This window comes from Myotis davidii, unplaced genomic scaffold (genome assembly GCF_000327345.1).
Source record: "Myotis davidii unplaced genomic scaffold, ASM32734v1 scaffold530, whole genome shotgun sequence".
Lineage (NCBI taxonomy): Eukaryota > Metazoa > Chordata > Mammalia > Chiroptera > Vespertilionidae > Myotis > Myotis davidii.
Window position 1 is genome coordinate 596765 of NW_006282272.1, and position 6509 is coordinate 603273.

A 6509-nucleotide genomic window follows, 5' to 3' on the forward strand; every position below is an offset into this window, starting at 1 on the left:
GAAAGTACCAGAAAGTGTGAGTGGTTTAAATTGGGGGCTGGTCTTCAGGAAGCCAGGCACTTCAGAAAGAAAACGACATGGCTGAAGTCAGAGAGTACAAGTTCCCTCCTGGACTCCAGGTTGTCTGAGGAGGAAGCGCATCTTAAGAGCAGCCCAGGGGGACACAGGACGGGAGAATGCAGGTGAACTTCCACCTCCGCAGAGGAGAGGTGCTGTGTGAGCCGAGGACAGGAGGGCTTTCAGGACCGGCTGGCAAGAGACCATGCCCCATGGACTTTTAGATTTCCTCTCCAAAGCCTATGTATTTGTCCGGGGCCAAATCCAACCTTTTGTTTCCAAACAATGCTCTATTCTAACATGCTCCTGAGGAGCACCCTGCCTCCTGGACAAGGACACATATGTAATATCTTAATCAATAAAAAATATATTAAAAAAAAAGAATTGGCAAACTTGAAGACAGAACAGTGACCTTTATCTAGTCTGAGACAGAGAAAGAAAGAGATTGATGAAAGGTGAACAGAGCATAAGGGACCTGTGGAACACCATCAGAGCAGACCAACATGTGTGCTGTGGAGTCCCAGAAGGAGAAGAAAGAGAGAACGGGGCAGAGAAAATATTTGAAGAAATAATAGCTGAACACTTCAACATTTTGATAAAAGCGTGAAAAAATGTAAACCTACCACAGAGCTGCAAGAATAGACAGCCCAACGGATGGAGACAGAGACGTGCTGAGAGGCCCAAAGGTCCCAGCTCAGGATGGGGCGCCGGCGTCACCGGGTCATCTAGGATGCAGACTCGCTCATCTTTCTACCCCACCACCGTCAGCATATGCTTTCTGTCCTCATGGTTACAGATCAGTTTCTGCACGTCTGGGCTTTGTGCTCCAAGTTCTAGGAGAGAAAAAAACAGTAGAGCCTTAGCCAGTGTAGCTCAGTGGATAGAGCATCACCCTGCGGACCAATGGGTCCCGGGTTCCATTCTGGTCAAGGGCATGTACCTTGGTTGCAGGGTCCTCCCCGGCCTGGTCGGGGCTCATGCAGGAGGCAACCAATTCATGTGTTTCTCTCACATCGATATTTCTCTCCGTCTCTCCCTCTCCATTCCACTCTCTCTAAAAATCAATGGGAAATCATCCTCCGGTAAGGATTAAACAAAAGAAGAAGAGCCCTAGCTGGTTTTGCTCAGTGGATAGAACGTCAGCCTGCGGACTGAAGGGTCCCGGGCTCGATTCCGGTCAAGGGCACATGCCTGGGTTGTGGGCTTTATCCCCAGTAGGGGGCATGCAGGAGGTAGCTGATCCATGATTCTCTCTGATCATTGATGTTTCTATCTGTCTCTCCCTCTCCCTTCCTCTCTGAAATCAATAAAGATATATTTAAAAAAAAAAGAAGAGACGTGGCCAGTTTCGGGGGAGGGGGAGGGGGAGGGGGAGAAAGGAAAAAGCAGTAGAGCCAAAAGTCTTCTCGTGAGGTTTCATGTGGGAAGGGACACCCACCCCAGGGGCTCCCACCTACACGCCCTGGATGGGAATTGGGAGAAAGGTCTTCCCTAGCACCCCATCCAGAACCAAAGGGGTCCTGTTAGTGAGGGAGGAAGGGAGGCGGCTGTTTCTGTGGTCCAGGCTGAACAGCAGGAAGGGAGAACTGCAGACGTGAGCGATGTTCTAAAACCACGAGCCAGCCTTAGGCTAGTGGGGGGAGGTGGCAAAGGAGTAGTTCCCGTGGCTCTGAGCTTCCTACCGTGGGATAGTAATGGAAGGATGGGGGGGGGGCAGTTGTGTGTGTGTGTGTATGTGTGACAGTTGTATGTCCACTATTCTATGTCCATCAAAACCACAGAATGCTAGCCTAGCACTTTAAATACATCTTCCCTTAATTGTCACAGAAAGTACATAGGGCGGGGACTGCTGTTTCTGCTTCAGTGAGGAAAGCTGTGACTCAGAATGAAGGCATTTGCTGAAGGACAGTCGGGGGGTGGCATTCTCTTGGTCAGGCGTAGACAGCATCTTACTGCGAGGATGTGAAAGTGGCTTCATGCTGCAGGTCCTTTCCTGGTAGGAAGACAATAGGGAGGCTGGGCCTCGATAGAGGAGCATCAAGCCCGGCCAGTGTGGCTCAGTGTTTGAGCACTGACCTATGAACCAGGAGGTCACGGTTCAATTCCTGGTCAGGGCACAGGCCCGGGTTATGGGCTCCATGCCCCAGTGTGGGGCCTGCAGGAGGCAGCCGATCCATGCTTCTCTCTCATCATTATGTTTCTTTCTCTCCCTTCCTCTCTGAAGTCAATTTAAAAATATTTTAAATATATATATATGAGCATCAAGAGAATGAGGAAGCTTGTATCTGCCACAGATAGTGACCCACCTGTCCGAGGCTGCACAGCTTCCCTGTAGGGCTCCCTTGACATTGAAATTAGAGGTTAGCTGGGAATGTCAGGTAGGGCCTCTCTGAGGGCCGACATTTGAGTTCAGGGCTGAATGAGGAGGAGGCAGCCATGCTAGGAAAGGAGGTGGCTGGATGGAAAGCAGGATGGCTGGTAGCACAGTGGACGGCCCGGGGAATGGGAGGCTGGTTGGACGCAGACTGAGTGGAGTCTTATGCGTCATGATGAGGCAGGGAGACCATTCCGGTGCTGTCACCGTGGGCAGCTGAGAAAGGAAGCCAGCTTGGCCCAGGCTGTTAGCAGTGGTGACGATAGAGGTTGGGTTTGCAAGGAGAACTTATGGCATTGGCTGAGAAGTGGTGTAAGAGAATAAGAAAAAAGGAATGACTTCTCAGCTTGTCTTTTTTTCTTGGGCTTTTTTCTTATCTTCTTTTGTCATTTGAGTGAAGTTGGTAGACAATCTTATCTAGTGGTAGTGCCATTTAACGGGATGGCGAGGACTCTGGAGAGGCTAGGGAAAGGGAGGGAGAAAATGCAGCTACCTATTGCATCCATGATCTATTCAGCTCTTTGGATTAGAAGGTGAAGGATACCACATTATATGCATTTTAGAAAATCTATTAAGACCCTGGCCAGTAGCTCAGGTGGTTAGAGTATCGACCTGATATGACAAGGTTGTGGGTTTGATCCCTGGTCAGGGCGTATAAAAAAATCAAGCAGTGCCCTAGCCGGTTTGGCTCAGTGGATAGAGTATCAGCCTGCGGACTGAAGGGTCCCAGGTTCGATTCTGGCCAAGGGCACATGCCTGGGTTGCAGACTTGATCCCCAGTAGGAGGCATGCAGGACGCAGCCTATCAATGATTCTCTCTCATCATTGATATTTCTATCCCTCTCCCTTCCTCTCTAAAATCAATAAAAATATATTTTTAAAAAAATCAAGCAGTGAATTCATAAATAAGTGGAACAACAAATCGATGGTTCTCTCTCTCCCTCTTCCACTCTCTCTAAAGTCAATAATAAATAAAAATTAAAAAGAAGAAAAACTATTAAAATACTTAAGTATATTAATAAATCTAAGGAGAAAAATCATATTTCCTCGAAGTCTGAAAAGGTATGTGACAGATTTAACACCCATTCTTAATTAAAAACTCAAAATATGAATAGAATTGATATCCTTAACATGTTTAACATGTTTGACATTATTTTAGTATCAAATTTAATGGAAAACGCCAGAAGAATTAGCAATTATTTAACATTGTACTGGAGATCCTAACTGAAGCGAATACACAAGAAAAATAAACTAGAGGTCTACCAATTGTAAAAGAGGAAGTAAAACTATTATTATTTGCAGAAAATGTAACCAGTATGCTTGGAAAAGCCAAAAGACTCAACTGAGAAACTACCAAAAACAATATGAGAATTCAGTAAAGTAGCAGAAAATAAAACATAAAGAAATCAATAGTTAACATACAGGGTGGGACAAAAGCCAGGTTACAGTTGTTTTTATGGAAATAAAATAATTAATATCTATATTAATAAAAGGGTAATATGCTAATTAGACCAGATAGACTGGACATCTTCCAGTCGTCTGGTCATCCTTCCGGACAAAGCTACATTGGCAGGGGCCAAGGGAGAGGCGGTTAAAGGTGATCCGGCCAGCAGGGGAGGGAAGTTAGGGGTGATCAGGCCGGCAGGGGAGGGCAGTTAGGGGTAAGATCAGGCGGCAGGCAGAGTGGTTAGGGGCAATCAGACCGGCAGGCAGGTGAGCGGTTAGGAGCCAGCAGTCCCAGATTGTGAGAGGGATGTCCGACTGTGGGATTGGGCCTAAACCGGCAGTAAGACATCCGCCAAGGGGTCCCAGATTAGAGAGGGCTTGAGTCAAAAAGTTTGCCCACCCCTGCTCTATCCACTGAGCCAAACCGGTTAGGTTCATGCACCAGGCCTCTAGTATAATAATAATACAAAAATAAACTGTTTTGAGTGCTCACAACTGTAAATCTAATTTTGCCCCATCCTAGACAATATAAGGAAGAAGATATTCCATTTGTAATAGCAACAAATAACAGAAATAACTTGGAATAAACTTGACATGAAGTACACAAGATCTTTAAAAAACAAACAAAAACATGCCCAGCTGGCATGACTCAGCAGTTGAGCCTTGACCTATGAACCAGGAGGTCATGGTTCAATTCCCGATCAGGGCACATGCCCGGGTTGTGGGCTCCATCCCCAGTGGGGGGTGTGCAGGAGGCAGCCAGTCCATGATTCTCTCTCATCATTGATGTTTCTCTCTCTCTCTCTGCCTCGATTTAGCTGCCTCCTGCTCACCCCCTACTGGGGATGTGCCGCAACCAAGGTACATGCCCTTGACCGGAATCGAACCTGGGACCCTTCAGTCCATAGGCCGACGCTGTATCCACCGAGCCAAACCGGTCAGGGCAATAAAATATATTTTTAAAACCCTCCAAAATGTTTATAACTAGACAAATGATTGTAAATGTTGCTTTTAAAAAATAAACAAGAAGAGCAAAAATAAAACTTTAAATTAAAGAGCACTGAAGGGAGAACTAGATATTAAAGATATTAAAACAGCCAAAACTGGTTTGGCTCAGTGGATAGAGCGTCGGCCTGCAGACTGGAAGGTTCCAGGTTCGATTCCAGTCAAGGGCATGTACCTGGGTTGCGGGCACATCCCCGGTGGGGGATGTGCAGGAGACGGCTGATCGATGTTTCTCTCTCATCGATGTTTCTGACTCTCATCTCTCTCCCTTCCTCTCTGTAAAAAATCAATAAAATATATTTAAAAAAATAAAATAAAATAAAGATATTAAAACATAGTTCAAAGCCTCAACAGTGAAAACTACGCAGTTCTAGCCCATGAACCAGAAGGCCAGTGAACACAGGAGAAATTCCAGAAGGAAGCCCCTTTGCGCAATGGGAGTTTTGTATCTGATCCTTGTTGGCTGTGAAGACTGTTAGTAATCCTCTCAAATACATTCTCCCCTTCTCTTATAATAACGGAATGTGCCTGGCTAGGTTACACTTCCCAGCCTCCCTTGCAGCTAGACATGGCCATGTGATCAAGATTTTACCAAGGTGGCGTATGAGTGAAGTGATGTGTGCCGCTTCCGCACTGACACAGGAAGACAGTGGCGCACCTCCTCTGAGCACCCTCCCCCCTTGCAACGCAGGCTGATTTGATGAGCGGTTCTCAACCGCATGCGAATCCCTGGGGAGCTTGTTAAAATACAGATCACTGCACCCTTCTCTGCTGCTTCTGAGTCAGCGGGTCTGGGTGGAACCCAGGAATTTGTATTTCTAGCAAGTTCTCCGGCAACGCTGACCCTCCTGGCGTAGGAACCATTTTGAGAACTGCTGCCTTCAACGCAGAGAAATGAACTGGAAGGAGCCTCAATCCCGAATGGCAGGGCCACAGAGTCACCCACTGGCCTGGGAACACGAATTCTGAAATGGCAGGTAAGAGAAATTATTTCTTTCTTAGTTAAGTCATTGTATCTCAGAGCCTCTTTGCTACACTTTAACCTTACCCTAACTAACAGTACAGAAAAGACAGGTATTTCCACAGATGGCAGTTGAGTCAAATTGAAAAAAAAAAAAATACTGCATCCATAAACCATTATCACATACCAAGATAAACTCAAAATGGATAAAAATCAATAAATTTAAAAATATATGTATATAAAGAAAGCTCAGCATGGACTGACTTTTAAAAAAGGAATACTGTTAATTCTGTAGATCTCTTCAAAACCCACAAAATAGGCTGGTGTAGCTCAATGGTTGAGTGTCGACCTAGGAACCAGGAGGTCAGGGTTCGATTCCTGGTCAGGGCACAGGCCCGGGTTGTGGGCTCCATCCCCAGTGTGGGGCGTGTGGGAGGCAGCCGGTCCATGATTCTCTCTCATCATTGATGTTTCTTTTCTTTTTTTAAAATATATTTTATTGATTTTTTTACAAGGATGAGAGAGAGAGAGAGAGAGAGAGAGAGAGAGAGAGAGAAGCATCAAGGATGAGAGAGAATCACTGATTGGCTACCTCCTGCACGCCCACACTGGGGCTGGAGCCCACAAGCTGAACATGTCCTCTGACTGGGAATTGAACCCTGCCCT

At 46.3% G+C, this 6509-nt stretch overlaps 1 long non-coding RNA gene across 1 annotated transcript in view; it reads right to left on the minus strand.

The window, feature by feature from the left end:
* Positions 1 to 723: 723 nt before the first annotated feature.
* Positions 724 to 6509, minus strand: part of LOC107181746 — a 10076-nt gene continuing 4290 nt past the window's right edge. The window contains exons 3-4 of the long non-coding RNA XR_001512452.1: positions 5727 to 5847; positions 724 to 890 (exon numbers count right to left, since the gene is read on the minus strand). This is a non-coding gene — a long non-coding RNA (uncharacterized LOC107181746). The remainder of the gene's footprint in view (positions 891 to 5726; positions 5848 to 6509) is intronic.